The following is a 7,915-nucleotide window of genomic DNA, read 5'->3' on the forward strand; positions in this document are numbered from 1 at the left end:
CTGTTCATGTCCTCTGCCCATTTCTTGATTGGATTATTTGTTCTTTGGGTGTTGAGTTTGATAAGGTCTTTATAGATTTGGGGTATTAGCCCTTCATCTGATATGTCGTTTGCAAGTATCTTCTCCCATTCTGTCAGTTGTCTTTTGGTTTTGTTGACTGTTTCCTTTGCTGAGCAAAAGCTTTGATCTTGATGAAGTTCCAATAGTTCATTTTTGCCCTTACTTTCCTTGCTTTTGGCGATGTATCTAGGAAGAAGTTGCTGCAGCTGAGGTTGAAGAGGTTGCTGCCTGTGTTCTCCTCAAGGATTTTGATGGATTCCTTTCTCACATTGAGGTCCCTCATCCACTTGGAGTCTATTTTTGTGTCTTGTGTAAGGAAATACATTCTTCTGCATATGGCTGTCCAATTTTCCCAACACTATTTGTTGAAGAGACTGTCTTTTTTCCATTGGACATTCTTTCCTGCTTTGTCAAAGATTAGTTGACCATAGAGTTTAAGGTCTATTTCTAGGCTCTCTATTCTGTTCCATTGATCTGTATGTCTGTTTTTGTGCCAGTACCATACCATCTTGAAGCTTGATGATGACAGCGTTGTAATAGAGCTTGATGTCTGGAATTGTGATGCCACCAACTTTGGCTTTCTTTTTCAACATTCCTCTGGATATTCAAGGTCTTTTCTGGTTCCATATAAATTTTAGAATTATTTGTTCCATTTCTTTGAAAAAAGTTGATGGTATTTTCATAGGGATTGCATTAAGCATGTAGATTGCTTTAGGTAGCAGAGACATTTTCACAATATTTGTTCTTTCAATCCATGAGCATTGAACGTTTTCCCATTTCTTTGTGTCTTCCTCAATTTCTTTCATGAGTACTTCATAGTTTTCTGAGTAGAGATTCTTTGCCTCTTTGGTTAGGTCTATTCCTAGGTATCTTACGGTTTGGGGTGCAATTGTAAATGGGAGGGACTCCTTAATTTCTCTTTCTTCTGTCTTGCTGTTGGTGTATAGAACCACAACTGATTTCTGTGCATTGATTTTATATCCTGACACTTTACTGAATTCCTATATGAATTCTAGCAGATTTGGGGTGAAGTCTTTTGGGTTTCCCACATAAATTATTATATCATCTGAAAAGAGTGATAATTTGACTTCTTCTTTGCTAACTTGGATGCCTTTAATTTCTTTTGTTGTCTGATTGCTGAGGCTAGGACTTGTAGTACTATGTTGAATAGCAGTGGTGATAATGGATATCCCTGCCTTGTTTCTGACCTTAGCGGAAAAGCTCTCAGGTTTTCCCCATTGAGAATGATATTCACTGTGGGCTTTTCATAGATGACTTTGATGATATTGAGGTATGTATCCTCTATCCCTACACTTTGAAGAGTTTTGATCAAGAACGGATGTTGTACTTTGTCAAATGCTTTTTCAACATCTATTGAGAGTATAATATGGTTCTTATCCTTTCTTTTATTAATGTATTTTATCACACTGATTGATTTGGGGATGTTGCACCAGCCTTGCAGCCCTGGAATAAATCCCACTTGGTTGTGGTGGATAATCCTTTCAATGTACTGTTGGATCCTATTGGCTAATATTTTGGTGAGAATTTTTGCACCTGTGTTCATCAAGGATATTGGTCTGTAATTTTCCTTTTTGATGGGGTCTTTGTCTGGTTTGGGGATCGAGGTAATGCTGGCCTCATCAAATGAGTTTGGAAGTTTTCCTTCCATTTCTATTTTTTGGAACAGTTTCAGGAGAATAGGTGTTAATTCTTCTTTAAATGTTTGGTAGAATTCCCCTGGGAAGCTGTCTGGCCCTGGGCTCTTGTTTGTTGGGAGATTTTGGATGACTGCTTCAATCTCCTTATTGGTTATGGGAGTGTTCAGGTTTTCTATTTCTTTCTGGTTCAGTTTGGGTAGTTTATATGTCTCTAAGAATGTATCCATTTCTTCCAGATTGTCAAATTTGCTGGTGTATAGTTGCTCATAATATGTTCTTGTAATTGTTTATATTTCTTTGGTGTTGGTTATGATGTCTCCTCTTTCATTCATGATTTTATTTATTTGGGTCCTTTCTCTTTTCTTTTTGATAAGTCTGGCCTGGGGTTTATCCATCTTATTAATTCTTTCAAAGATCCAACTCCTAGTTTTGTTGATTTATTCTGTTGGGTTTTGGTTTTTTGTTTGTCTGTTTGTTTGTTTCTATTTCTTTGATTTCTGCTCTGATCTCTATTATTTCTCTTCTCCTGCTGGGTTTAGGCTTTCTTTGCTGTTCTTTCTCCATCTTCTCTAGGTGTAGGGTTATGTTATGTATTTGAGACCTTTCTTGTTTCTTGAGAAAGGCTTGTATTGCTATATATTTTCCTCTCAGGACTGCCTTTGCTCTGGCACAGATTTTGAATAGTTGTGTTTTCATTATCATTTGTTTCCATAAATTATTTCAATTCTTCTTTAATTTCCTGGTTGACCCATTCATTCTTTAGTAGGATGCTCTTAAGCCTCCATGCATTTGGGTTCTTTCCAATTTTCCTCTTGTAATTGAGCTCTAGCTTCAGAGCATTGTCGTCTAAAAATATGCAAGGAATGATCCCAATCTTTCAGTACCAGTTGAGACCTGATTTGTGACCCAGGATGTGATCTATCCTGGAGTATCTGTGCTTTGGGGTGGAATGTTCTGAATATATCTGTGATGTCCATCTGGTCCAGTGTGTTATGTAAAGACTTTATTTCCTTGTTGATCTTTAGCTTGCATGATCTGTCCATTTCAGTGAGGGAGAGTGTTAAAATCCCCTACTATGGGGGCGCCTGGGTGGCTCAGTGGGTTAAGCCGCTGCCTTCGGCTCAGGTCATGATCTCAGGGTCCTGGGATCGAGTCCCGCATCGGGCTCTCTGCTCAGCAGGGAGCCTGCTTCCCTCTCTCTCTCTCTGCCTGCCTCTCCATCTACTTGTGATTTCTCTCTGTCAAATAAATAAATAAAATCTTTAAAAAAAAAAATCCCCTACTATGATTGTATTATTGTTGATGTGTTTCTTTGATTTTATTAATTGGTTTATATAGTTGGCTGCTCCCAAGTTAGGGACCTAGACATTTAAAATTGTTAGATCTTCTCGTTGGACAGACTCTTTGAGTATGATACGGTGTCCTTCCTCATCTCTTATAGTCTTTGGTTTAAAGTCTAAATTATCTGATATAAGGATTGTCATTCCAGCTTTCTTTTGATGTCCATTATCATGATAAATTGTTTTCCACCCCCTCACTTTAAATCTGGAGGTGTCTTTGGGTCTAAAATGAGTTTCTTGTAGACAGAATATCGATGGGTCTTGTTTTTTTATCCATTGTGATACCCTGTGTCTTTTGATTGGGGTATTTAGCCCATTTACATTCAGGGTAACTATTGAGAGATATTAATTTAGTGCCATTGTATTGCCTGTAAGGTGACTGTTATTGCTGTTACTGTACACTGTTTCTGTTCCTTTCTGGTCTACTACTTTTAGGCTCTCTCTTTGCTTAGGAGACCCCTTTCAATATTTCCTGCAGAGCTGGTTTGGTGTTTACAAATTCTTTTTGTTTTTTTTGTCCTGGAAGCTTTTTATCTCTCCTTCTATTTCCAATGATAGCCTAGCTGGGTATAGTATCCTTGGCTGCATGTTTTTCTCATTTAGTTCTCTGAATATATCATGCCAGCTCTTTCTGGCCTGCCAGGTCTCTCTGGATAAATCTGTTGCCAATCTAATATTTCTACCATTGTATGTTACAGGCTGCTTTCAGGATTTTCTCTTTGTCACTAAGACTTGTAAGTTTTACTATTAGATGATGTGGTGTGGACCTATTTTTATTGATTTTGAGAGGGGTTCTCTGTGTCTCCTGGATTTTGATGCTTGTTCCCTTTGCCATATTAGGGAAATTTTGTACTATAATTTGCTCCAAGATACCTTCTGCCCCTCTCCCTCTTCTTTTCTGGGATTCCAATTATTCTAATATTGTTTTGTCTTATCATTTCACTTATCTCTCAAATTCTCCCCTCATGGTCCAGTAGTTATTTGTCTCTCTTTTGTTCAGCTTTTTTATTCTCCATCATTTAGTCTTCTGTATCACTAATTCTCTCTTCTGCCTCATTTATCCTAGCAGTAAGAGCCTCCATTTTTTATTGCACCTCATTAATAGCTTTTTAAATTTCAGCTTGGTCAGATTTTAGTTCTTTTATTTCTGCAGAACGGGTTTTTATATCTCCCAAGAGGGTTTCTCTAATATCTTCTATGCCTTTTATGAGCCCAGCTAGCACCTTGAGAATCATCATTTATGAACTCTAGATCTGACATGTTACCAATGTCCATACTGATGAGGTCCCTAGCTTTGGTACTGCCTCTAGTTCTTTTTTTTTTTTTTTTGGTGAGTTTTTCAACCTTGTCATTTTATTCAGGTAAGAATAGATGAACAAGAGAATAAAATACTAAAAGGGTGGCAAAGAACCCAGACTGGTTAATAGAATAGAGTCACCCACTTGATTTGGGGTGTATTTTGGTCTCTTAGAAGAAACTACTTCCCCAAATTTTAAAGAAATATATATATATATATATATATATATATATATGTGTATATATATATATATAGGCATTATGAAGGGATGGAATATGACTGTAAAGATGAAAATTTTTTAAAAATTCTAAAAAAGGAGTTGATAAGATAAGCTGTTTGGGAAAAGAAAGAAAGAGAAAGTGGAGAGAATTTGCTCAGGCTGGAGACTAGAACAAAGCCCTGAGCTAGATTTAGGGTATATTTTGATCTATTGGAAGAAATTGTATCTCAAAATCTTTTAGAAGAAAAAAACCCTATATGTACACAAAAAATAAAGTTAAATACAATGAAGGATAAAATATGACTATAATAATGAAGGTTCAAAAGGACTTTTTCTTTTTTTTTTTTAAAGACTTTTTCTAAGAAAGGTATTGTTAAGGTAAACTAGTTAAAAAAGGAAGGAGGAAATATTAAAAAAAATTAGAATAAGAAAAAAATAAAATTTAAAAAATTTAATTAACTTTGCAAGACTAAAGAATCATGGGGAGAAAGCCATGAATTCCATGCTTTGCTTTCCCCTCTTCTGGAATTCCTTTGTTCTCCTTGATCAGTGAGCTTGGTCTTGGCCGGATGTTCTTCCTGATCTTCTGGGGAGAGGGGCCTGTTGTAGTGATTCTGAAGTGTTTTCGCCCAAAGAAGAATTGCTCTGAGCCCTTGCCAGGGCTCAGGCTAAGTAATCTGCTAGGGTTCGCTCTTCGCTCTTCGGAGCTTTTGTTCCCTGAATGCTTTTTGCTTTCCCTAGAGCTCTGGAGGATAGGAATGAAAATGGTGGACTTCCAATTTCCGGCCCGCAGGAGCTGAGAGCTGTGGGCCCCACTTTTCAGTGCACCCTCGGGGAAAACCGCTCAATCACTCCCATCTGCCTGATCTCCCACCACACTCCGAGCTCACCAGGCCTGTGACCAGCATTTCTGCCTCTGGCACACAGCCCCATTTGGAGTCTCCAAACCCAGCAGATTCCTGCCTCCAGAGAAGGAAAGTGAGTCTCCTGGATCCACCATTTGTGGGGTCCCTGCTTAAAGAGCAGTGGTCTCATTGTGCCATGTATCACAGTTTAAGGTAATCCCAAGCTGAGAGCTTGCTCCTCAGCTCTGTCTCTGTAGCTGGCTTCCCTGCTCTAATATCTGCTACACTCAGACACCCCTGATCCTTCTGTGACCCTGTGGGACCTGAGACCACCCTGTCCCCATGAGGGCTCCACCCCTGCTTAGCCTCTGGAGCAATGGCCCTCAGTGAAGCAGACTTTGAAAAGTTCTGATTTTGTGTTCCGTTGCTCCACCACTTGCCAGGAGCCAGCCCCTCCCTCCACAGTCTATCTTTCTGTTGCCTTGGATTCATTTCTCCACATATCCTACTTTTCAGAAAGTGGTTGATTTTCTCTTTCTAGAATTGCTTTTTCTCTTCAATCTCCTGCTGGATTTGTAGGTGTACAGAATGGTTTGATAACTATCTAACTGAACTCCTGCAACCTAATGTCATCTCAGCCTGTTATTCCTCTGCCATCTTGACTCCTCCCCCTATTATATTAAAAAAACTTTTACTCTGGAGCTTTGACATAGCAGTTATATGATTAAAGGTAGTAAGTTATTATTATTGTAATTATTATCTAAGAATAATAGCGTGGACAATCCAGTCCTGAGTGTATCCCTGGATAGCAATCTCTGATGCTTTTGGTTGGGAGGGTATTAGAATGGGAACTTTTACTTCCTGTAATCTAGATTCACTTCTCTTCCCCATGGCATAAAACTTGTTTTCTGAACCTCCCTAACGAAATGCAGTATAGTGAAAACAGACAGATCTCATGACCTGTGTGAGAAATGGACATTGAAATGAGATTCATCCAAAATGAAAAACGTTATGCTTAGTTATGTTTCTACATGTTTCCTGGTGGGCTGACTTTTCTATGAAAGAGATGTTGAGTTTGAGGTTGTCATGGATGGGTTCTGGGAAGCCTACTGAGAGGTAGAGATTTGCAAGCAGGAATCTTGTTGGGTGTGCTCCTGGGATCAGCACCTTCAGGAGAGAAGAAAACAGAATTGGCCAGAAAGGGAAATTAAACAATGATGCATTGAAACAGAGGCCTCAGTTGAATTTACAGGAGTTTTTGGGTTGGTATTGCTCTTCTAACTTGACTAGAATTGGAGAGTAGGAGCCAGGACTTAATTCCCATCTCCTGTTATTGAACAGTTATTATTATTGTAATTAAGGAGGGAGGTGACCTTGAGTTAGGCTCTTAAGGAGGGAGATGACCTTGAGTTAGGCTCTTTTCAGCAGAGTATGAGCCCCACTGACGGACTCAGCCAAGAGTGTCAGCTGCCAACACTCTCAGTGGTTAGGGAAACAAATGCCTCGGTCCTGGAGGGGCAATCTGAACAGCACATCCATCGCAGAGGTGAAAGTCACCGCCAAGGCAAACTCAGCCATAAAGAACTCTGCAAACAGAGGCATTAGATGTGCTTTCTAATCTTTTCTTCATTGTGGCACATCAAAAATAATAATATTTTGTATTACATTAGGATAAACAGATTGGGCGGCTTGTGGTCAGAGGTGACAGGCTGAGGGACGCCAGCTTTTATATGCCCACCTGATAGCCTGGGGCTCAGACAATTAGATTTATAGCAAGTTTATTCATATAACCTGATCCTAAGCACAGTATTTGGGAAGTGGTGAATAAAAGTCATGAGGGCAGGTTTGAGGGGAGCTGTGCAAAGCTGATAGGAATCCTTAGGAAAAGGTACAGAGTCACTGGTACATATAATAAATAAAGCATAATTCTCCCTGTCACATTTGTGTCTTCCTCTTTGAGTACCTTAACTGCTAAAAAATCAGAGGCTAGGCTCTAGGTCACAGTGTGTTCACTTTGAACCCTTCCTATTCTAGATGGTTTGAGACCCACAAAGACTCCCTGGGTTCAGAGATATGAATTTACTTTCTCTCTGGCTACATGTTACTTCGTAACCAGAATTCAGTTCATAGTTATATAGCCTGATTCAGGTGCCCCTAAAATGCATTATTGATCTCTCTCTTTCCTTTTTTACCTTACCAGGAGGAGAAGAGCAAATAATACTGTGGAGCTTCCATCTAGGATTCATTTCTCTGTGCTCCTCATCAGAATATGATGGAAGCTGGACAGTCATATGTGGTCATTATCTGACTGCTGCTGTCCATCACAGATCCATAAGTAAATGCCCTATTGACATTTCTATTATTAACCAGCATGTCACATGTCACAAATTGGAGTTACAGATGTGTTTCTTTTGTCCCTCCTAGAGTTGGTCTATACAGCATATATATATATATTGACTGTTAAATTAGTTGCCAGCAATAAAAAAATTAGATTT

The sequence above is a fragment of the Mustela nigripes genome, chromosome 14 (genome assembly GCF_022355385.1).
Source record: "Mustela nigripes isolate SB6536 chromosome 14, MUSNIG.SB6536, whole genome shotgun sequence".
In the NCBI taxonomy this organism is placed as follows: Eukaryota; Metazoa; Chordata; class Mammalia; order Carnivora; family Mustelidae; genus Mustela; species Mustela nigripes.